The sequence below is a fragment of the Dipodomys merriami genome, unplaced genomic scaffold (genome assembly GCF_024711535.1).
Source record: "Dipodomys merriami isolate MVZ:Mamm:240054 unplaced genomic scaffold, mDipMer1.0.p SCAF_17, whole genome shotgun sequence".
NCBI classification, from domain to species: Eukaryota; Metazoa; Chordata; class Mammalia; order Rodentia; family Heteromyidae; genus Dipodomys; species Dipodomys merriami.
In genome coordinates, this window is record NW_027203048.1 from 22491316 (window position 1) to 22515770 (window position 24455).

The window sequence follows — 24455 nt, forward strand, 5'->3', positions numbered from 1 at the left end:
CAAAGAAATGACAAAGGAAATCCAGGACTCCCCAAAAAAGATATGGAAATAAAAATAGACCCCTATACACCCCCATTAAAAGACAAAATTAGCACTATGAGAACTGATCTTGGAAGCATAAAAGGTTCAGTTTTCCCATTGCAAACCACAGTGGAATGCCTCGGTAACAAAATAAGTGAAATGGAAAATAGAATATCAAGAGTCAAGAATAAAACAGGGAAACTAGAACAAAAAATCAACGGCATGTAGAAAACACTCAGAATTACAAGAATTGGCAGACTCAACCAAGAGATCAAATTTACACATAATTGGTATCAATGACGGGGAAGAATTCAATACTAAAGGCATCAAAAACCTATTCAGTAAAATAATAATCTTGAGAGAAAAATCTTACCCACTGACAAAAGCATATAAAACCCCCAGTAGATAGGATCCAAGAAGAAACATTTCTAGAATCATCATATTAAAAACATTAGACTTGAAAAGCAAAGAATTGAATTTGAATGCTCTAAAATCAAGAAGCTACATGATAATGTAAAGAAAAATAGAATCACTACACATCTCTCCACACAAGCTCTCAACCCAAGAGGAAACTGGAATGAAATTATCCAGACCTTGAAGATCAACAACTGATGTCAAAGAAGCCATTATTTACATTTGAGGTTGATGCTAAAACCTTCTATGACAAACAAAAATTAAAGGAATCCATGAACACCAAATCATATTACAAAGAATAGCAAAGGGAAATATACAATCTGAAGAAAACAATCAAAATCAAGGAAACACATTAGACAAAAATCACTAGAAGACCAATTTAGTAAACCACAAAAAGAGAAAAAAAGCAAAATATAGGAAGTGAAGTAAATGACAGGGAATATGACACATTTCTGTATAATAAAGCTATACATTAACAGACTCAATACTTCTATCAAAAGAAAAAGAACAGCAACTTCAATAAAAAAAAATAAGATCAATCCATTTGTTGTCTCCAAGAGATCCATCTCACAGTCAAAGATAAAAACAAACTGAGTGAAGGGATGGAAAAAGATCTTTCATGCAAATACACCCTGCAAGAAGGCAGCAGTAGCCATATTAATATCTGATAAAAATAGGCTTTCCATTAAAATCAGTACAAAGAGGTAAGTAAGGTCATGACATAGTAATTCTTGCAGGGGTAGCCATATTGGTATCTGATAAAAAATAGGCTTTTCATTAAAATAATTACAAAGAGACAAGGAAGATCATGACATAGTAATAAAGGGAATGATCCATGAGGAGGAAATCACAGTGGTCAATATCTATGTACCAAATAATGGAGCACCTAAGTACATTAAATACTTTTGGGCTTACAGAATAGGATAGACTCAAACACAATAATAGTGGGAGATTTTAATACCCTACTCTCACCAAAGGACAGAAGATAAGCAAAAAAGCCTTTGAACTAAATGACACCATAACCCAAATGGACATAACGGACATCTACAGAATTGTCTGCCCAACAACAACCCAATTCACATTCTTCCCAGCAGTTCATGGAATATTCTCCAAAGTAGAGCATATCATAGTACACACAAAGAACCTTAGGAAATACAAGGGGACTGATATAATTCTTTGCATCCTATCTGACCACAGTAGAATCAAATTAGTTTTTTTGTTTTGTTTTGTTTTGGTTGTGGGGCCTGAACTCTGGGCCTGGGCACTGTCCCTCAGCTCTTCAGCTCATGCCAAGTGCTCTACCACTTGAGCCACAGCACCACTTCTAGCTTTTTTTTTTCTGCTTATCAATTCCAGGGCCTCATGCATGCTAGGCAAGCACTCTACCACTGAGCTACCTTCCCAGCCCCTCAAATTAGTTCTTAACAACAAAACATGCTGTAGACATCACTCAAACCCATGGAGGTTGAATAACACACTATTCAATAACATCTGAGTCACAGAATAAATTGAGGAAGAAATTAGAAAGTTCTTACAATTCAGTGAAAATGCACATGAATTACAATGGAACCCTGGCATACAGCAAAAGCAGTGCTGAGGGGTAAGTTCATAGTTATAAGTGGACACATACAGAAGACAGAAACAGTCCAAGTAAATAACCTCATGATGTAATTAAAACTGCTATAAAAAACAAGAAAAAATCAAAGCTACAACTACTAGACGGAGAGAGATAGCAAAGAGTAGGGAAGAAATTAACAAAAATAGAAACTAAAAAAACTTCATAAAATCAATGAAACAAAAAGCTAGTTTTTTTGAAAATTAATAAAACTGACACACCACTTTCAATACTAATAGCAAAAAAAGAGAAGATATTCAAATCAATAAGATCAGAGATGCCACAAGAAACATTACAACAAAAATTGAAGAATTCAAATGATTATAAACAATCCCTTCCAAACCTATATTTACAAAAGAAGGAAAACCTAGCAGAAATAGATGAATTTTTAGGAACACACACACTGCCTAAACTGAACCAAGAAGATATGAACTGCTAAACAAGCCAATAACATGCAATGAGAAACAGGAAGTAATCAGAAATCTTCCAACAGGAATAGCGCAGGCCCAGATGGATTCACCACTGAATTCTAGGCTTTTAAAAATGAACTAATACCAGTACTCCTCAAGCTTTTCTGTGAAACAGAAACAGAAGGAACAATTCCAAATTCATTCTATGAAGCCAATATCACACTCATCCCCAAACCCTGTAAGGACCCAACGAAATGAAAAGAACTATAAACTAATTTCTCTGATGAACACAGAGGCAAAGCTCTTCAATAAAATATTAGTCAACAGAATCTAGAAGCAATTAAAAAAAATCATACATTATGACCAAATAGGCTTCATCCCACAGATGCAAGGCTGGTTTAACATACCCATATCAATAAATGTAATTCACCACATCAACAGAGCCAAGGACAAGAACCACATGATCATCTCAATAAATGCAGAAAAGGCCTTTAACAAAATACAATGTCCATTCATGTTAAAAGCTTTGGATAAACTATAAATAGAAGGAACATTTCCTAAGACAATAAAGACTATACATGACAGACCAACAGCCAGCATCATACTAAATAGGGAAAAACTAAAACCATTTCCCCTAAATTCAGGAGCAAGGCAAGGATGCCCACTCTCTCCACTCCTCTTCAATATAGTTCTGAAATTCTTAGCCAGAGAAATCAGGCAAGAAAAAAACACAAAAGGGATTATCATAGGGAAAGAAGAAATTAAACATGATCTTATACCTAAAGGACCCAAAAAACTCCACCCCCAAAGTCCTAGAGCTAATCAACCATTTCGGCAAAGTAATAGGACACAAAATTAACCTACAATAATCAGTAGCCTTTCTGTATGCTAGCAATGTACAAAAAGGAAGAGAAAGCATGAAAAAAATTAATAGCTTAAAAATACTATGTATTAACCTAACCAAAGATGTAAAAGCTCTTTATAGCAAAAACTATAAAAAATCTGAGAAAAAAAGAAATCAAAGAAGACACCAGATCTTCCATGTTCATGGATAGAATCAATATTGTAAAAATGGTCATACTGCCAAAAATGATAAACAAATTCAATGCAATACCCATCAAAATCCCAATGATGTTCTTTACTGAGACAGAGAAAACAATCCAAAAATTCATATAGAACAACTAACTTGAAGGTATAAACATTCTAAGCATATAAAGCAATGTGGGCAGTATCACAATAGGAGTTCAAACTCTACTACAGAGCCATAATAACAAAAACAGATTGGTACTGGCACAAAAATAGACCCAAAGATCAATGGAACAGATTAGAAGACCCAGAAATAAAACCACAGTCATCTGATATTTGGGCAGCCATTTACAGAAAACTAAAAGTGGACCCCTACTTGTCACCATGCACTAATATCAATTCAAAATGGAACAAAGACCTCAAGGTCAGACCCAAAACACTGAAACTACTGTGAGAGAGAATAGGAGAAACATTATGACTCATAGGTAGAGGCAAGAACTTCCTAAATAGAGTCCCAGGGACACAACAAATAGGAGAAAGACTTGACAATTTGGGACTACATTAAAATAAAAAGTTTCTGCACAGCTAAGGACATAATTACTAAACTAAAAACTAGTTACTAAACTAAACAAGCTAAGGACATAGTTAACTAAATAGCCAACCAATTAGGAAAAGATCTTTACCAGCAATACATCAAACAAAGGCCTAATATAGAATATCTATAAGGAGCTCAAGAAACTAACCCCTCCCAAACTTAATACACCAATTACTGAATGGTCGTGAGAGGTAAGGAGAGACTTCTCTGAAGAAGAGGTAAGAATAGCAAAGAAACACATGAAGAAATGTTCATTATCCCTGGACATAAAAGAAATGCAAATCAAGTTAGATTGACCAACATTTTAAATTCAAACAACAACAAATGCTAGTGGAGATATGGGAAAAAAGGAATCCTAGTACTGCTCTTGGGAATCTAAACTAGTACAACCACTCTGGAAAAGTCTGGAGGTTCCTCATAAAACTAAACATAGACCTTCCCTAAGACCCAGCCATACTAATCCTAGGCATCTACCCTGAGCTTCATGAGCCAGGATATGATAAGGACATCTTCACGTCCATGTTAATTGCCACACTATTCACAATAGCCAAGATATGGAAACAGCCCAAATGCTTTACAATAGGCTAATGGATCCAAAACATGGGGTACCTATATACAATGGAATTTTACACAGCCATTAGAAAGAATAAAATGATGTCACTTTCAGGGAAGAGGATGGAACTAGAACAAATCATGTTAAATCAGGCAAGCCAAGATCAGAGAGACAAAGGCCACAGGTTCATGGAAGTTAGATCTAAAATGCACTGGGATATGACAAATTATACAGAGTTCTAGATACTCACATACAGTGAGACCAAAAGAAGATAGTCTTAGGAGAAAATCACAAAGGTGCAATACCTAACTGCTTTTTCATATTTATATAAAATAATATAATATACATACTGAAACGAACTCTAAAGATATGGGAAGAGGACTTTTTAAAATTTGTTTTTTTTTCTTTTTCTGATGATTCTATATTCTTTACCTTATATGTGATGTATTCATGTGCACTTCTGTAGGAGGGTGGAAGGAGGGCACAAAACCCATGGAAACAGTGAAAAAAAAGTGCAGCAGTGGAGCACACTGGACATTGATGAAAGTGAACTATACAACTCATGGGTGGAGATGGGAGGGGGAATGGGAGAGAATGAAGGAACAGATGACGTTATATGAAAGGAACTGTATTTATTACCTGATGCATGTATTAGTAACAATAAAGTAATTTTTAAGTCAGGAAATGTAAAGCAATTATCTTATAGCCAGAAAATGTATTCCATGAGATTAAACAACAAAGAAAGTATTGCTTTTCATTATTTTAGTAAAGGCTGAAGATATGTGGAATGAAAATTGAGTTCGCTCTCTACCTCTTTAAAAATTAAAGTAGGGGAAAAAAACCTTCAGAAGTAATTCCAAAGGAACTCCAGCAAGGCAGTAGTAGATGACCTTGGTGTTCATCTGTAATAGAGTATGGTTCCTCTCAGCTCTAGCTGAGAGCAGGTGATGGGGTGTTCCCTGCATCCTGGAGCTACACTATTCTGAGCCATAGTTTGAAAGGAGGGCTGCCTACAGGCAGGCATCATTCCTGTGAAGTAGGCTAGTGTGGAGTTTGTGCTGTTCTCCCCATATAGAGCACCTTGAATGTCAGAAAGACAGCTTCTTAGTACTTGCTTAGGAGTAGTCAGGGAGGCATTTATGTGCTGCTGCCCCTGTCTGTCAAGTCTCCTCTGGCCTGTCCCTTGACATCTTCTTCTTCCCCGACCTGTGGAATCTATTTCCTCTCAGAGAAAAGTTCTTGAGTTCATACTGGTTATCTCCAAAATGTCATTTATAGTATGACAACGAGCTCTGTAACTACAGAAATAAGGCTTAAATCTGAAATGCACAAAACTATTTCTTCAAAGACAAGTTTCAGGAAAATCACTTGGGAATTAAAAAGTCAAAAAAACTTGCCTTTTTTGCATCATAGATTAGCTGTAGACCCCATTCACTATGAAAGAAGGGATGAATTTTGCTCAGATTCTTGGTGACATATAGGACCACACACAGACACCTGTTAATAATTCTAAAATTTCTGTCTTGGATGGCCTTGAACTGGGGTCCTTCTTATCTCCAGCTCCCAAGTAACTGGGCTTATAGATATGATCCACTATTCCTGGTAAAGCCTTCATTGTTTTAGAGTATAATTAGTAGTAATATAACTGATAAATAAATCACATTAAATTTATCTTAGTAAAATTTCTTTTCTTTTGCTTTGATGGGACTGAAACTTGAACTCGGATTCAATTCAGGGACTTACCTATGCTAAACTGGTGCTCCACCACTTAGACCATACCTCTAGTGTCTTTAGCTTTTTTTTTTTTTGGAAATCTTTTTTTTTTTTTTCAGAGCTGAAGACCAAACTCAGAGCCCAAGTGATCTTCCACTGAGCTAAATCCCAAACTTGCTTGTTAGCTTTATTTATTTTTGAGGCAGGGTCTTGTTTTATGTTCTGGCTAGCCTGAGCTATGATCCTCCGCCTTGTGCTTCCCTGTATCACTGGGGATGGCAGCAAACACCACCATTTCAGCCATTGTAGCTAGAGTATCAGACCTAGGTCAACACACTTAGCCATTGTTTGAGATGAAGTCTCATGAACTAATTTTGCCTGGGCTGTTCTTGAACTACAATCCCCTGATCTCTGCCTCTCAAGTAGCTAGAATTATAGGCTTGTGTTAATATGTCACGTCCATTTTAGTAAACTTTCTTAAACAGGAAGTCATATTCATTATCATATATATATACTTGTATTTATATTTTTAAATATTGTATCTGGTATAATTAATATTCATAGTATTTGTCTTTATTTTTATTTTTGGTGCTGGGATTGAACTCAGAGCCTTGTACATGCTAAGCAAAGGCTTGGCCACTGATCACCACAGCTCTCAGTTATCCTATTAAACATAACAAACTTTAGAGACAGAAGAAAATTTGATTATTGAAAATCAATACCTGCTCAGTCATTTTTTGTTCTCTTTACATATAATTCTGATGGATTTGAGGAGGCAAAAATAACTAAGAATGTACTGATAAAAATCTTCCAAAAAAAAAAAAAAACTTCCAAATATAGGGTTGGGGGAGAAGGAGGCAGCAATGCTCAATAGGAAATGTACTCATTACCTTGCTCATGTAACTATAACCCTTCTGTACAGTAACTGTACAACTTTGGTGTGTGGGGGGGAGGGGGGAAGGAGGGGGGAGATTGGGTGGGGGAGTGGGGGGAGGCTGGGAAGGGATGTGAAGGGTAAACAAAGGAGAAGACTGCAATGCTTGATAAGAAATGTACTCATTATCTTGCCCATGTAATTGTAACCCCTCTGTACAGTATGTTCACAAAAAATAAAAATAAAAATTAAAAAAATAAAAATAAAAAAATAAAGATCAGGGCTGGGAAGGTGAAAAAAAAAACATACAAAAAAATCTTCCAAGTGTAGTCACACATTTTGTTAATGTATGGTCAATTCAAACAATAAGAGGAACTTAAAATTATGTGCAACAATTAGTGTTTTGTATTTCTTTTTAAAAATATGCATCAAATATTATTTATTAATTAACTTAATCATTTGACTAAGGTTTTGTTTCTGTTTTGTTTTGTTTTGGGGTTATTTTGGTCAGTTGTGAGGCTTGAACTCTGGGCCTGAGCGCTGTCCCTCAGCTCTTCAGCTCAAGGCTAGCACTCTACCACTTGAGCCACAGTGCCACTTCTCGATTTTCCGAGTGGTTTATTGGAGATGAGAGTTTCGGGGACTTTCCTGCCCAGGCTGGCTTTGAACTGTGATCCTCAGATCTCAGCCTCCTGAGTAGCTAGAATTATAGGTGTGAGTCACCAGTGCCTGGCTTGATTAAGGTTTTTAAGTTAGGTATCTGGAAACTACAATTTAGTAGATACATAAATTCTTGTGATTATAACATTTTGAACTGTTTATAAAATTAAACCCTTATTTCATTTGGTTGAATCTAATTTTATGTACATAATAATTGACTTAAATCAAGTTATTGGGGAGGTGGTTTGGGAGGGAAAAAGTTGGGAGAAAATGAGGGAAGAAGTGACACTGCTCAAAAATAAATATAATTATTACCTGCCCTATTAACTGTAACACCTCTGTACACACTTTTACGATAAAAATACATTTTTGAAAAAATAGAGAATTTTTTTAAAAAGCAAGTTATAGAGAAAAGGGTATTTTATTTAATTCATAAAGCCAATTTGCAAAACCAAAATTTAGGAAGTTTGAGCCACAAGAAATTTGACCCTAATCTTGAGCAAACTAAACTACTGTGTGAACATTATTATTTTTTTTCAGGGGTGGGGGAGGTCCAGTCGTGGGGCCTGAACTCTGGGCCTGGGCGATCTCCTTCAGCTCTTCAGCTCAAAGCTAGTGCTCTACCACTTGAGCCACAGCGCCACTTCCGGCTTTTTTCTTTTTGCTTATGTGGTGCTGAGGAATCGAACCCAGGGCCTCAGGCATGCAAGGCAAGCGCTCTACCACTGAGCCACCTTCCTAGCCCCTGAACATTATTTTTATATGATAAACTAATTTTTATAAATGATCAATCACACAAAACTTGAGTTTCATATTAGAACTAAGTCTTTTTTTCTTATCTCCTAGCTGATATGAGGGCTATGATGTAAATATTCTTTCTGATGCCAACAGAGGAAACATAGTACAATCTTTTAGTGTTTTTTTTTTTTTTAGATATTGTTAACTACTCTTCTAGACTATGTTTCTACAGGGAGCATACAACTAAGTTCTTTTTAAAAAATTAATTAATCTTTAACATTTCCCAAGAGATGAAAAACGAGAAGAAAAAGGACAGAAAAACTGTAAGAGAGCCAGGTTCAGACAAATATGGAAGTGTCTTTATAAAAAGCTAATTATATTTTATTTGCAAGGAAAGGAAAGAGTGTGAGAAACAGAAAAATGAATTCTACATCTACACACACACAGAGCAGCATGTAAATTGATTTCAACATAACGTGCATCCTTTACAATTTTATGAAACCGTACAATTAAAATGTCAGTTTTTCTGAATCCCCAAAGTACAAGAATGAAGGAGGGGTTGTTTCCTGGGTTAAACAAAACTTTTGCTCTTTTAAACAAGCAAGACAAATAATCTACATGAGGACCTCTTCTTCCTTTTGTTCTGATAGACTTCTCAAATGAATGATCTTGTTCATGTCAAAAATTTCCCCCAATTGGCATTGTACTCTAATTTCTTCCTGGTAAAATTATGTCATTTAGAAAATTCAGGGTATAAGTTATCATGTGAATAAAAAACACGGAGACAGGTGTTAGCCTGGTAGGTCCACAGTTTAACATTAAAATTCCATGAGAACAGCTGGGCGCCGTGGCTCACGCCTGTAATCCTAGCAACTCAGGAGGCTGAGTCCTGAGGATCGCAGTTCAAAGCCAGCCCGAGCAGGAAAGTCCATGAGACTCTTATCTCCAATAAACCACCAGAAAACCGGAAGTGGCACTGTAGCTCAAGAGCTTGCCTTGAGCTGAAAAGCTGAGGAACAGTTCTCAAGTTCAAGCCCCACAACCAACAACAAAAAAAGAAAAGAAAAGAAAAGAAAATTCCATGAGAACTGAATGGCTTGTGAGGAAGGTGCATGGGTCTGTGTCTTTGAAAGCTGGCCAAGGAACAATTGTTGCTAATCTAGACCTGCATGAAATCTTCTGATTCAGTGTAGAGGAACTTCAGCAGAGAAGCTCTCAGGGAAACAAAGACAAAGGCTAGGGGAAAAGTCCCAAGTTTTATAAAGATCACCCAAGGAGAAATTTATTCAGACTTTCCAAGCTGGTCTGGGGAGACCATCATGCTCCTTAGTTCTTGAGGCTAACTCAAAGACAACTTTACTAAATTATGCTATTCTCTCTGCCCAGTTTTCCTCTTACAGACAAACACTTAAATGCTAGCTGAGGGGGAAAATGATATTAGAGGGCTAGAAAATAATTTTGTCCAAGAACAATGCAAATCTGGTTTTTTAAAAAAAGTTTTAGTCAGGCCTGGTGGCTCACATGTATAGTAGAAACTGCTTGGGGGCTTGTATGGGAGGACAGGCTGAGCCAGAAATTAGACACCAGCCTGGGCAGCATCACAAAAAGAGAGAGACAGAGAGAGAATGCAAAGAGTTGGGGGAAGGATGGGGAAAGGAAAGGGAAGGGAAGGAGAGGGGAAGGGACAGAGGAGAGAAAGGAGGAAAGGAAAGGTTAGGAGGGAGAGAGAGGGAGAAGTAAGGGGAGGAGAGGAGAAATCCAAGAGATCTTGTTTTGTGAAAACAAATCAAACCCATTCTGGAAAGGCTTCAATGAAATACTGAAATCAAATCAGTTTATGTACGTGAGAAACAAAGGAGCTCTGATATAGATCCTAGTAGTGAATTGTGGATCCTGCTCCAAGGCCACGAAGGCTCAAGTGAATCTGGTTGAACTACTGTCAGTTCCCTATGTGCAAAGACAATTAGGAACACACACGCTTTGAGGACTCTGACATCTCAATAAGTGGGCATAAAAAGGACTTTTTATTGTATGTGGATTTTAATCAAGCAAATGAGGCAAAATGTTAACAATCAGAGAATCAGGTAAAATTTACACAGGTTTTCTGTATACAATCCTATTTCATGCAACCTCACCTTTTAATTTGGAAAAATAATGAATGTAGTACATCTAAACCACATTGACACTAAAAAACTAACTTGAGAGCCAGATTTTTGTGGTACAGGAACTGTCTAGGAATTGAGGGTTTTTTCCCAATTAGTATTATTAAGTAGTAAAGGTAACCAGGTGTGGTAACTTATGCCTATAATCATAACTAATCAGGAAGTGGAGATAGGAAGATCACAATTCTTGGCTATCTCAGGCAAAAAGTTCATAAGACCCCATCGCAACTATTAAGAGCTGGCATTGGTGATACACACCTGTCATCCCAGCAGCTTGGGAAGTGTTAATTATGTGGATTATGACCTAGGCCAGCCTAGACATAAAAATAAGATCCTACTTCAAGAATGACTAAAGTGAAAAGAATTGAGGGCATGGTTCTTAATAAGCACAAGGCCCTGCTGGAGTTCAAACTCCACTAACCCAAAAGAGGAGGAGAAGGTAGAGCAAGAGGCAAGAAGAGAAGAAGAGAGAGAGGGAAGAGAGAGCTGGGCATGGTGGCATGGTAGCATGGGCATATGGCATACATGGTATCATATATGTGTGTGTGGTTTTATATATATATATGCATATATATGGTAGTTCTTTGATTATTATTGATACTCTTATCTGAACAGAGGGAAGACTAGAGCCAGGTTAAAGTTGTAACTGGTAAGAGGCAGCAGAAACAAAGAGAGTTTCAGTACTTTTTTGTTGTTTGAATTGTGTTCATTTTGTTTATATTGTTAAAACCATGCAGTAGCATTTCTGTGTTTGGTTGTGTGGATGTTGGTCTAAGTGCATCAAAGTAATAGAGTGATCTTGTCAAGTGTGGACATTGTGTTAAATTGTTTTTGTCCAATAGCTGTGACATGACATCTAGTGTCTCTCTTGCAGCTCAAGTTTGAGATGAAATGTAAGACTATTCTTCATATTTTTTGGTGGTACTGGGATTTAAACTCAGGGCCTCACATTTGGGAGGCAGGTACTTTACCACATGAGCTATTCCAGAATCTTGTTTTTTGCATTGGCTATCTTCAAATTAGTGTTTTACTTTATGCCCAAGTCCTGTCTAGGATATAGGTCATCCTATTTGTACTTCCCCAAGTAGCTTGTATGACAGGCATGTGCAATTGTGTCCAGCCATTGGTGGTACCCAGCCATTTTTCCTGGGTTGGTCTTGCACCAAGACTCCTTTATCTCCCAAGTAGCTAGAACTAAAGGAGTAATCAACCTTGTCAGATGCTGCTCTTTCCTCAGTTAAGGTAAAAACTGAGAACTGACCACTGGAGTGCAACAATGTTAAGGTCAGATGAAAAGGAATTTTTCTTCTTAGAGCTTTAAATACACTTAGAACAAAACTGAAGTCCATTTTGTTTAAAAGGATTAAGTATTTTTTAATGATACATACATAAAAGACAAAGGCTTCCTAATATAATAATTACCTAACTCTACAATAGCAAGAGAATGGTTAAATCAATTAGGGAACTCTATATTAACAAATCAACAAAAAAAATTTTCTGCTGTGTGTAGCAGTTCACACCTGTAATCTCCATATTTGGGAAGTGGAAGCTAGAGAATTGAGAGTTCAAGGATGGTTTGAGCTATATATTGAGATCGTATTGTAAGAAAAAGGAAAAGTTTCCAAATAATAATTAAAACCAAGGAAAATAACTGTACTGGCATGTAAAAGCAAGGCAAAATTGTAAATTCAACATAATCACATATATTAAGGGAATTCAATGCTTTATTTTTTATTTATTTTTTTGGTTTATCTTTGGCCTGTCCTGGGGCTTGAATTCAAGGCCTACGCTCTGCCCCTAAGCCTCTCTGTGCTCAAGACTAGCACTCTGCCACTTAAGCCACAGTGCCACTTCTGGCCTTTTCTGTTTATATTGTACTGAAAAATCAAACCCAGGGGTTCATGCATGCTAAGCAAGCACTCTACCACTAAGCCACATTCCCAGCCACTGTGTGTATTTTTTAAAGACTGAAAATTACAAAAAGTATTTATGAGTGAGGTGTTGTGGATAATTTGTTTTCTTTCTTGCTCTCTATAGCTTTTCATACTATCCAATGAAGATGAGTATTTCTTTTATAATCAGGAAACAAAATGTAAATATGACAAAAGAATGCTTTTTTAAGAAGTTTGACATGAGTTTTTCAAGAAGTACCAATCTAAGCATATAACAGAATTGTAGCAATAAAGTTCAAAGTGTAAATCTACCATGTGAATTTGATTAAGAAAAGGAAAAATTAAAAACAGATGCAAATAATTACTTTCTCATTTCAATTGTAAGTTCAGAATGTAATTGGCAAGTCATCTCAAGTTAAGTTGAGTAGGTTTAGAGAGAGGCTCAGAGGCTCTTGAGTACAACAGGACATTGACTCTCTTCTGTTCCTACATTCAGACCTGTCTCACTTTTTAAAAACTTTATATTTATTTTTATTTATTTGTAAAAAGGAATTTCAGTTCCAGAAAGGATGTTGATAAATGTCATCCCTTCCATCTTCTCCCCCATCTTTCCCCATCCCATCCCCACTGTCACATAGTTTAATTTTCACATAATGTACATTGAATGTAATGCCTGTGTCACTTTTATATTGCCCTTACTTCATCTTCCTACAGTGTATCCACTACTATTCAAATAAATGCACCTTGCAAGTTTCTAATATCTGTCAAACACGCTAGGATTGTACTTTATTTAGTTCACTGGAAACTGCTATCCTTTTAACCTACCAAAGGTTTCCATGAGACATATGTTAAAAATCTTGTTCCTTAACACTCTAGTGTTAGCTGTTAGAATTCCAGACTCAACTAATGCTAAAGCACTTAATCTATAACTGGCCAAGATGACTCAATCTCCCTCATGCTCACCAACTAGTGCTTCCCATGGATTTGGTTCAGACTGCCAAATTCACCCCCACTCAACAATGGGGTAACCATTGTTCAATGACTACCTTCTCACTGAGTGCTACTACCAACAAGGGGGACTGCAGCATTCTTAAGGCCTTTTGAAAATTCCTTATCATTTTATGTTTACTACATACACAGAACACAATAATGTTCTTTTTATTTATTTATTTATTTATTTTTGGTCCGGTCATGGGGCCTGAACTCTGGGCCTGGGCGCTGTCCCTCAGCTCTTCAGCTCAAGGCTAGCACTCTACCACTTGAGCCACAGAGCCACTTTCAGGCTTTTTTCTTTTTGCTTATGTGGTGCTGAGGAATCGAACCCAGGGCCTCATGCGTGCAAGGCAAGTGCTCTACCACTGAGCCACCTTCCCAGCCCCACAACAATGGTTTTATACCACATCTTTTCTCTGAGTTAGGGGATATCGTGTTGTTTTGTTGTAGTCTTTGTTCCTATATGTCCAGTTAAATTTTCTTGTAATGATAGAAAGAAAGAACAAATGAAAGGAAGGAAGGAAGGAAGAAAGGAAGGAAACGAGGGAAAAAGAGAGTCAGAGAAACCAAGACATAGACTGATTTCCTCTGTCTGCTCCAGGGTTTAACACTTTTCTACTTATGGTCACCATATTCTTATGGGACGTTTCTTTTCAGTGCATTTTGTTGTTGTTTGTGGTCTCGTATGTATTTCTTCATGAGTCTTAACCAAACCATCTCTGAGTATTCTTCCCTCTGATTGTATAGTTCTTTTTCTCTTTTTGGACATCTAGAAACAAACGATGCTCGAAATAAGTTCTACTCTACACTTAACTTTGCCCTCTGTACTAACTTATTTTCTCTTTGTGATCTTAGCAATACCCATTAAACTCATAAGCTCCAACAGTCCTGGCCCTGGCCTGGTAGTGCATGTGGCTGCTGCTTACACCTAATCAGTGACAGTGGGGGCCCAGTGAAGTGAGGTGGGAGACAGTTTTGCTTTTACTGTAGACTTAAATGATTGAGCAAGCCATTTTGCCCAGAGAACTGGGATACATTGCTCTAGCTCAGGTATGGTTTCTTGTGCTAGAAGCTTAACCCCCCCAGTGATGGTGTTGGTATTATAGAAGCTTTTAAAAGGTAACACCATGGGCTAGGAATGTGACTCAGTGGTAGAGTGCTTGACTAGCATGCATGAAGCCCTGGGTTCGATTCCTCAGTACCACATAAACAGAAAAAAGCCAGAAGTGGCAGTGTGGCTCAAGAGCTAGAGTGTTAGCAATGAGCAAAAGAAGGTCAGGGACAGTGTCCAAGCCCCGAGTTCAAGCTCAGGACTGGCAAAATAAAAATAAAAGATGATACCATATGGAAGAATACTAGGTTATGGGGCTCCACCTTCATGCTGTCTCAGGACAGAAATGTTTAGGTTTTCTAGGAGTGGATTTGTTGCCTTGAGACTGAGCTATTATAAAAAAAGAGAAATGGCAGGATTGCTTCCAGTCTCACCATGTGATATCTCTCTCCTCACACCACAATGTCATCTGCAATGTTGTCACATAGTCAGAAGGTCCTCAGGAGACTCTAAATCAATGGGGACCCTCAATCTTGGAATTTTAACCTCCAAAACTGTGAACTAAATTAATCTCAGACATTTTTACATTATGTAGAACCAGGCATTTTGTTATAGTAAACCAACATGGGCATATACCAATTAAGCCATCTCCATGGTTCACTCTACTGGGAGGATTAGATTGTCTGTCCTCTTGTTTCCAGAGCTCCTTTTTTTTTTTTTTTTTCCAGGGCTGAGGACCGAACCCAGGGCCTTGCGCGCTTGGCGGGCACCCTTCCGCTGGGCTAATCCCCCAGCCCCTCCAGAGCTCCTTTTATACCTAGGCTTGCACTGCAATCAGCTGGAGAGAGTTTGTTTCTACCAGTCTTCTTTCTTTTCCACAATGATCTCTTCCCTTGTCTTTGATATATTTCCCCAGTTCCACTCTGCTCCAGAAGCCACATGCTCATTCTAGTGGAGCCAGTATCTCCTCTTTGTTTCTCTTTTTTATTTCATTTGTGATTGGATTAAAGAGGTGGCCTCGGGCTGGGAAGGTGGCTCAGTGGTAGAGCGCTTGCCTTGCATGCTCGAGGCCCTGGGTTCTATTCCTCAGCACCACATAAGCAAAAAGAAAAAAAAGCCAGAAGTGGCGCTGTGGCTCAAGTGGTAGAACGCTAGCCTTGAGCTGAAGAGCTGAGGGACAGCGCCCAGGCCCAGAGTTCAGGCCCCATGACCGGACCCCCCCCCAAAAAAAAACAAAACAAACATAAAGAGGTGGCCTCTTCCCTGGTATTTACCCATCTCCCTATCTCTTCTCTTTTGAACTCCTCTGGCCTTTTTCTCAGTATGCTGAGTGGCCAGAAAACATTCAACAATTTATATAATCTCCACTCTGTGCAGATTACCTTAAAATGCATACTCAAACCCAAGCTCGTCTCCTCAATTCAACCTGATTAATTTTCTACAATTTTACTGATATCCCAGGCTGTGCTTACCACCTCAGGCCAGATTTCATTCATCTTCCCCTTAACTAGTTCTTTGCTTCTCTACTTTGGCTAAATGCACCATCATTTCCCAGTAATGCAGGAAAATCCTCCCAACCATGATATTTCCTCCTAATCAATTGTCAGACTGTATAGATTCCATTTCTTAAAAGCAGTTGAGATACAGGAAATGCCAGTTTCTGTAAAGCCAGACATTCTCATTTCATTACTTAATGTGACTGTGAATTTTGGCCAGTTATTTAGCCTTGCTCTGGAGCAAGCACTTTGGCCAGTGCCTGGGGTATGTGCCATCCGTTACTATGGTGAGCTCCAAAACTTTTTCTTTTCTCACACAACCTCCATCTTTTTTTTTTTTTTTTTTTTTTTTGCCCAGCTCCGTGATTTATTTTAAAACAGCCAATCACTGGGCCTGAACAAATGCATTATTATTTACATTTTAATTAGCTTATAATAATTGTACAAAGAGAAATTGCTATGATATTTCCATATATGTACATAATGTATTTGATCAAATTGTTCCCCTCTATTTCTCTTATTCCCTTTAATTTTATTGTGAACATACCATACAGGGGATTACAATTACATGGGCAAGTTAATGAATACATTTCTTATCAAGCATAGTTGCCTCCTTTGTTTCCCCTTCCCATCCCTTCCCATCTCTCCCCCCCTATCCTTCTCTCCTCCCCTCCCCCGTGCCAAAGTTGTAAAGTTCGTTTTTCGACATGACTTGTACATCTCATTGTTGCAATGGGTCCACCTGTATCCCTATTTAAACAATTTGTTTTTTCCCTTCCCCTCCACAAATTATAACAACATCAAATACAGTGAAAACAGGGGTTATACCGTGGGGGAGGGACATAAAAAGCAACAAAGAAATCATATTATAAATATGTTAGAAACAATAGCAAGAAAGAAAAACCATTTGAGTCCTTATCTTGGGGTTCATTTCCCTAACATCAACTTATCTGACCTTTTCTGCTTGACTCAGACATATACTAGGTATTGCAAATAAGGGAAACCATGGGACCTATGTTTCTTTGGGCCTGGCTTACTTCACTTAATATAATTTTCCAAGTCTTTCCATTTCCTAACAAATGGGGCAATGTCTGTCTGGTCTTCATCTGTCCCACGAAAGACGGATGGGTTCTGAAGAAAGGTAAGTGCGGCAGCTGGCACTCCCGTTCCCCAGCCTCCCTCTGCCCCAGAGAGGCAGCGACGCAGCGGGGAATCAAGTCAAGCAGGAAAACTCGTTTATTAACACAGAGAAAGCCCTTTTTAAACCAAAAAAGAGCGGGTGGCATGGCAGGGGAGGAAAAGGAACCAATCACTGTCAAGGTCACACCCTATCATGCACCTAAGCTTCCACAGGCTGGTTACACTGGTTACACACTGAACGAAAGCAAATTGGGCTCTGCCCACTCAACTCCCTCTCAGCGCCATCTTTGCTGCCCATGTGCTCTACAAATGTCATTCTTTCTGATGGTGGCATAGAATTCCATTGTGTATCTATACCACATTTTCTTGATCCATTCATCTACTGAGGGGCATCTGGGTTGGTTCCATATCTTAGCTATGGTAAATAATGCTGCAGTAAACATAGTTGTGCTGGTAGCTTCAGTGTGGTCTTGTTTGTGATCATTCGGGTAAATGCCCAAAAGTGGGACTGCTGGGTCATAGTGTAGCTCTATGTGGAGTCTTTTGAGGAACCTCCATACTACTTTCCAAAGTGGTTGAACAAGTTTACACTCCCACCAACAATGCAGTAAGGTTCCCTTCTGTCCACATCCCCTCCAGCATTTGTTGTTATTAGAGTTCTTGATTATAGCCATTCTAACTGGGGTGAGTTGGTATCTCAATGTTGTTTTGATTTGCATTTCTTTTATGGCTAGGGAGATTGAGCATTTCTTCATGTGTCTATTGGTCATCCTTCTTTCCTCTTCAGAGAAGTTTCTTCTCAGAGAAGTTTCCCACTTATTTATTGGGAAATTGTTTCTTTGAGGATTTGTTGCTGGGGAATTTAATTTTTTGAGTTCCAGGTATATTTTAGATATGAGACCCTTGTCCATTATATGGCTAGTGAAAATCTCCTCCCAAGCTGTAGGCTTTTTATTGATCTTGCTAGCTATGTCCTTTGCCATGCAGAAGCTCTGCAATTTCATGCGATCCCATTTGTCCAACTTTCCTTGATTTGTTGTGTTTCTGGGTCTATTAAGAAAAATTCTGCCTGTGCCAACGAGACCTAGGGTTTCTCCTATTCTGTCCTGTAATGTTTTCAGAGTATCTGCTTTGACTCTGAGGTCTTTGATCCATTTGGAATTGATTCTGGTGCAGGGTGATATGTGAGGATCTAGCTTTAGTTTTCTACAAGTGATTAACCAATTTTGCCAGCACCATTTACTGAAGAGACAGCCTCCATCTTATTTTCACCATGAGCATCACAGACCTCTCTTCATCTCAGAGTTCCTTCACCTCCTGATTTTCTCTTTTTCTCATCATCCTAGATGATGCGCCCTTAAACCCAGCTTTGGTCACGTGTTGCTTTTATACACCATCTCTGCAATGAAGCAGCCACCAGCCTGACCAGTTAGGGAGTTGGTGCTCTTTCAATTCACTCTTCTCTTTTCTAATCCTTCTCTATACTCTTGCCACATGTGATGTTCAATACTTCAAACATTCCCACTCTTGGAATAATATCATTGCAACCTTGCTGCTCAAAATATATCCTTAGAGGGAGCATGATGAAAGGGGTGACATTAATCAAGATGCATTGTACTCAAACTGACATGTTGAACGACTTTGTACAATGACTTAAATTCTTTTAAATGCATCCCTAGGGCTTGTTAGAAATGCAAAACCTGGACTGGGAATGTGCTTAGTGGTAGAGTGCTTCCCTAGCAGGCATGAAGCCTTGGGTTCGATTCCTCATACACATACACAGAAGTCGTAGAGTGGTAGAGTGCTAGCCTTGAGCAAAAGAAGCTCAGGGACAGAGTGCTCAGAACCTGAGTTCAAGCCCCAGAACTAGAAAAAACAAAACAAAACAAAACATTATCTGCTTCCCAGATTGACCTTGAATCTGCTTTTTAACAAGCTTCCCATAACAATGTGAGAAACCCTTTCCTTACTTTTTTCTTTCTAGCTGCCTCATGTAGTGTTCATCTCCTTGCTCATTGTACCCTGCCTCTATAGCTTTCATAAGCCCTATTGCTGTCTCAGGCTTCTGTTTACACAGGGCCTGGAACCTGTGGTTCCCACTTGGAGAGCCTATCACATCAACTTGCTTTTACTGAGTCATGTAATAACTTGTAGTTTTCTTTCAGGGCATCTAATGCAAATTATAATTATATATTAAATTGTATATTTACTTCTTGTGTACTTTTCTTCCTAGATAGCAACTCTCTGAAGATTAATATTTAAAAGAAATACCTAGTTTGCTCATTCTTAATTCTTCATAACTTACTATAACCTCTAGAATATAAAAAGTATTTAATAAAATGCATCTTTGCCACCTTTGTTCATTTGACAAATATTTAATGTTTCTATGGTGTGTGAGGCACTGTGCTAGATGGTAAGCAGTGTTTTTGATTTCATGGTACTTCCAGTATAGTAGGGGAAGTAGTCAATTAAATAATCACAAATATGTAGGATATTACAACTGAGGCAAATGAGCACAAAACAAAGGTTATTTTCCCTCTTCTGCTACTCAATGTAGAAGCATAAAAGTCAACAGGTCTTTTATTTTCATGTACAGAAAATATTTGAGATATAATTCCTATAGCATACAATTTACCCATTTAAACTGTACATATTTATAGGTTTTAGTATATTCACAGAGTGTGCACCCAGTACTATAGGTTTTAGAGTACTTTCGTTCCTTAAAAAGCAACCTCATTTCGCTTGGCCATGACTGGCCAAGGCTATCCAGGACAACTACTAATCTACTTTCTGTCTCTCTGATTTTGCCTTTTCTGATCATTTCATATAAATGGAATCATAGAATACGTATTCTTTTGTGAATGGCTCCTTTTATTTAGCACAATGTTTTCAAAGCTTATCCAATGTGTATCATATATCAGGATGTAATTTCTTTCTATTGCCTAATAATATTCCATTATATTACGGGCTTGTTTGTTTTTTGCCTAGCTAGAAACAGGATGCTGGTCCATTTTTCTGCTTCACAGCCAAACAAATCAGTTTGTCATGTTTCTAGAAAAAGGTGACAGTAAGTAAATGTTGGCTGAGTTTTACAAGGGTGGCAGCGGCTGTGTTTAGAAAGCTGCTTTTCATGACTGATTTTATTCACTCAGTTCTCCTAGTCTGTTTAGTATTTCTGACTCACAAACGGAAGTGATTCTATTTTGGCATTCTTTCTTTCTTTCTCCCCCTTGGTCTCTACTGACTTGCTGTGTTAAATTATGCAAGTTACTTAAACTCTGTTTACTTAACTCCTGCCTGCTCTGTAAAATAAGCACAGATCAGCCTGCTTGTTTGCCAAGGCTGTTTGGAGACAATTTTTCATATGATATGCATCATCAGCTTCCACAGAAGGCAAAAGGAATTTGATGTGTGGGGGTAGTCTGGGATCTAGTCCAAAATTACTGCTCATCTGGAAGAAATATGGAAGCCTGATACTCGCTTGCTGGCCTTTTCCTTGTTTTCATTTATTGCCTTCCCTCTGAGAGACTTTGTAAATTTCTAGGTGTTTTTTTTTCTTTATGAGATAAGCTAAAACAAAAAAAAATTGAATTGGAAAAAACCTGATACCTTCTATTGGCCAACCATGAATCTAAGAGTAATTTGTGTGACCTAGTTTTATGACCTGGGGAAGGATTACCTAAAATATCGAAAAATTACCCTCTCCCTCCCTGAGCTCTGTAGATTCCAGCTTGGGATGTGAAATTCAACTACATTTATATTATCATTTATCTACTTATGCAAAATGCTCTGAACTGAGCGCTAAGGAGGATAGCAAAACAAAGAACTCAAATCCTTGCTCTTTGTAATGGAAAGATAATGGGGGGGGGCACCTAAGGTAGAAGGAGTAAGTGCCAAGATGGACAAAAATTTCGGCTAAGTGGGGAACAGGTATAGTCACAGAGTTTTTTTGTTTGTTTGTTTTTTGCAGGTCATGGGGCTTGAACTCTGGGCCTGGGTGCTGTCCCTCTGCTCTTCATCTCAAGGCTAGCAACAGATATTGTTTTTGAGCCGTGTTTTACGACTAGATTGTACTTTTAAAGGTAAGGGAATCGAAAATAGCACAACAGACTTCCTTGCAGGGGAGGAAAGGCACACAGCTCTAGTCTGAGAGGTGTGAAAAGCATCTATGAAAATTAAATTTGAAGTTAGGATGGAACACTTCATAGCAGGCAAGAGGATTTGTTCTTGATCATTTAAGCAATAGGAAATCAGTAAAGGTTCTTGGCAAAGTGCATATCAAAACTGTTCTTAAGAACTATTAAGCTGGCAGGAGGATGAAGGGTTGATTGGCAAGAGGAGAAAATTTAGGCTGGAAGACTAAGCAAAAGGCTGGTACAGCAGTCTATTCGAGGCAAAGGGAATGAAAGGGAAGGTGACAGACGGCTAAACACGGGTCTGAGATCCAAGTGTAGGAAGAAGGCTTGAGGGTACTCTTGGCACAGAAATCCCACTTGGGGTCGAGTGGGAGGAGCCAAAACTATAGGTACACCCTCCAGTGACGCAAGATGGTCGGCTGAGACATTCGATTGGCTATACTAGCTGCCAATCTATAGAAGAGGCGGTGCCTACCCATTCGGGGCTCCAAGAGGAGGGACCAGAGCAGGCTGAAAGACCCGAGAGCCAGAGCTTGGGACCAGTCGCCGGTAGGAGTTGGAGTGCTGCCGCCAGGTCCTGTAGCAGAGGTAGGCAGATGGGAAGGACTGGGAGCTAGGAGAGATCTCAATGCTTCTTCCAACTCCAGGGGTCCCCGCCCCCTCAAGAGCGCGCTGTGTCTTGGGGGCTCCGAGCCGAGGATGGGGCAGCGGATGGAGCGGGCGGGCAAGGGCCGGGAGGACGGAGCGGGCGGGCGCCGGACGCGGCCCCGCGCCTCGGGTGGCAGCCGGGGTCTGCGTCCCCGCTACATCTGCAGGAGTGGGCGGGGAAGGTGGGGGAGGTGGTCCGCAGCCCTACGTCCCGGGGGCTCCTGTGACGTTTTGTTTGAAAACCCGGGCCCGGGCTCGGGCACCTGGCGGGCGGTGCTGGGGGCGCAGCGGGGCAGCCCCGCGTCCCCGCGCGGAGGGACCCACGCCGTTCACGATGCCGCGGCGCGGCCTTGGCTTCGGGGGAGCTCCACTGTGAGCCCGGGGAGGAAAAATCCACGAACTCCTTACTCTTTACACCTGCGCTGCGGGGGTCGGCTGAGCGCACCAAAGTGACTTCCCCGGAGGCAGCTCTGCCCCTGACGTTAGTACAGCATTTTTTTCATTCTAAGACGGGACGTTTTAAACGTGATCTTCCGTGGCCCAAACGGGGTGGGAAGGGACGTTGACCCTCTTGCAGGGTAAAAGCTCTGTGCGGAGCTACCTGCGGGTCACCCATTCCTTTGTAAAAATTCCAGTCTTTGCAAGCAGTGTGTGCCCCTCAGGAGTGTGGATTCAGCTGCAAAAGTAGGCTGTCCTAACTGTGCTACCAAAGGGCAGGCGTGGCCCAAGGAGGGGTTCCTAGGTGGTGGTGGTCAGCTTTGAACAAGGCATGCCTCAGTCTAGTTAAGAAAGACGTCTTTGCTGCTTTAGAAAGAAAAAGTGAAAAGGAAACACAGTTACATGGCCCAGTTAAGCTGTTCTTTGAGAGGAAAACTAAATGAGAGGTTGACCCCAAACTTCATGAGCATAGCCTAAAGAAATGAATTCTTCCTTTTTCTTTCCTTTTTGGGATTTGGAAGCGACACAGGAAGTCAGAGATTCAAAGAAAAGAGCATTCACTCCATAATTGTAAACAGTTGATTTTGTGTCCGTAAATATTTCCAAAAGTCATTGGAAGTATTTGGAAAACTAAGATTTCCACCCCCCCCTCCCCAAAAAAGAAGGTAGAGCACTTTCTAATTCAAAATCTAGAAATATTTATTTAGAAATTGGTGTAGCTCTCAAAGTTGCATAGTTCTGTAATATCAGAAATATTGAAAAAGGAGGATGGATGTTGCTCAAAATAAGAATTCTTAACTCCAAGTAGTTTGGGGCAGCCTTCACACAACACTTACTTTATATGTGTTAGCTAACAAACAAGGAAGTCAGGTGTCTAGATTGCATTGTGGATCATCAGGAAACCATTCTACGGTTTGGGATTTTTTTTAAAATTATGACCAAATTAATAAGGAATGCCAATTTAATAACATATTCAAGGCTTTACAACTTCACTATAAAACATATACTTGCCATAGCTAAAGAAATAAACAGGCCGGGCGCTGGTGGCTCACGCCTGTAATCCTAGCTACTCAGGAGGCTGAGATCTGAGGATCGCGGTTCAAAGCCAGCCCGGGCAGGAGAGACCGTGAGACTCCTATCTCCAATAAACCACCAGAAAACCGGAAGTGGCGCTGTAGCTCAAGTGGTAGAGCGCTCGCCTTGAGCTGAAGAGCTGAGGGACAGCGCCCAGGCCCAGAGTTCAAGCCCCACGACCGACAAAAAAAAAAAAAAAAAGAAATAAACAGGTGTGTTCAACTTTGAATGTATTTATTGTATTTTCTTCTGAGCAAATTACCTAGGTAAGATATATGTTCCATATTTTCACATTTGTAGTTGATGGTTATCTTTGAGTTATTAGAGTTAATGGTGACGATCTGGGAAGGAATAAACATATATAATGAATTTTTTAATGTGGCCCTAGTATGCATCCATCTAAATTGCTACTTTTCCTTTATTGCTTTATTTATTGAATTTTAGTTCAGGAACCATAAAACTTACCATTTGAAAGTGTATAGTTGAGAGGGTTTTAAGTATATTTGCAAGGTTGTGCAACCATTGTTACTACCTAATTCTTGAATTTTCATTTTCATCCCCCTGGAAAAGAGACGCCACACCCATTTAGTAGTCAGTCCTCATTGCTTTCCCCTCACAGCTCTTGTCATCCACTAACCTACTTGCTGGTTTTAGTTTTTTTCCCCTATTCTGTACATGTCATAGAAATGGCAAAATATAGCCCTTTTGTGTCTGGCATTTTTTACTTAGCATACTGTTTTCAAAGTTCATGCATTGTTGCAGAATGCAATCATCCGTTATTCTGTTTATATTCCTGAATAATGTAC

General features: G+C 39.2%; 2 protein-coding genes across 6 annotated transcripts in view; one reads left to right on the top strand and one right to left on the bottom strand.

The window, feature by feature from the left end:
• Thada (THADA armadillo repeat containing) overlaps nt 1–22172 on the bottom strand; it is a 351130-nt gene extending 328958 nt beyond the window's left edge. The window contains exon 1 of the mRNA XM_070025487.1: nt 21965–22172. The gene's annotated coding sequence lies outside the window, so the exon portion shown is untranslated. The remainder of the gene's footprint in view (nt 1–21964) is intronic.
• Nucleotides 21997–24455, top strand: part of Plekhh2 (pleckstrin homology, MyTH4 and FERM domain containing H2) — a 109853-nt gene continuing 107394 nt past the window's right edge. For 3 of the 5 annotated variants that reach the window (XR_011372514.1, XM_070025492.1, XM_070025489.1), the window contains exon 1: nt 21997–22077. The gene's annotated coding sequence lies outside the window, so the exon portion shown is untranslated. Of the gene's footprint in view, nt 22078–22435; nt 22619–24455 lie in introns of those variants that run through there. The other 2 variants (XM_070025491.1, XM_070025490.1) reach the window with 1 other exon arrangement.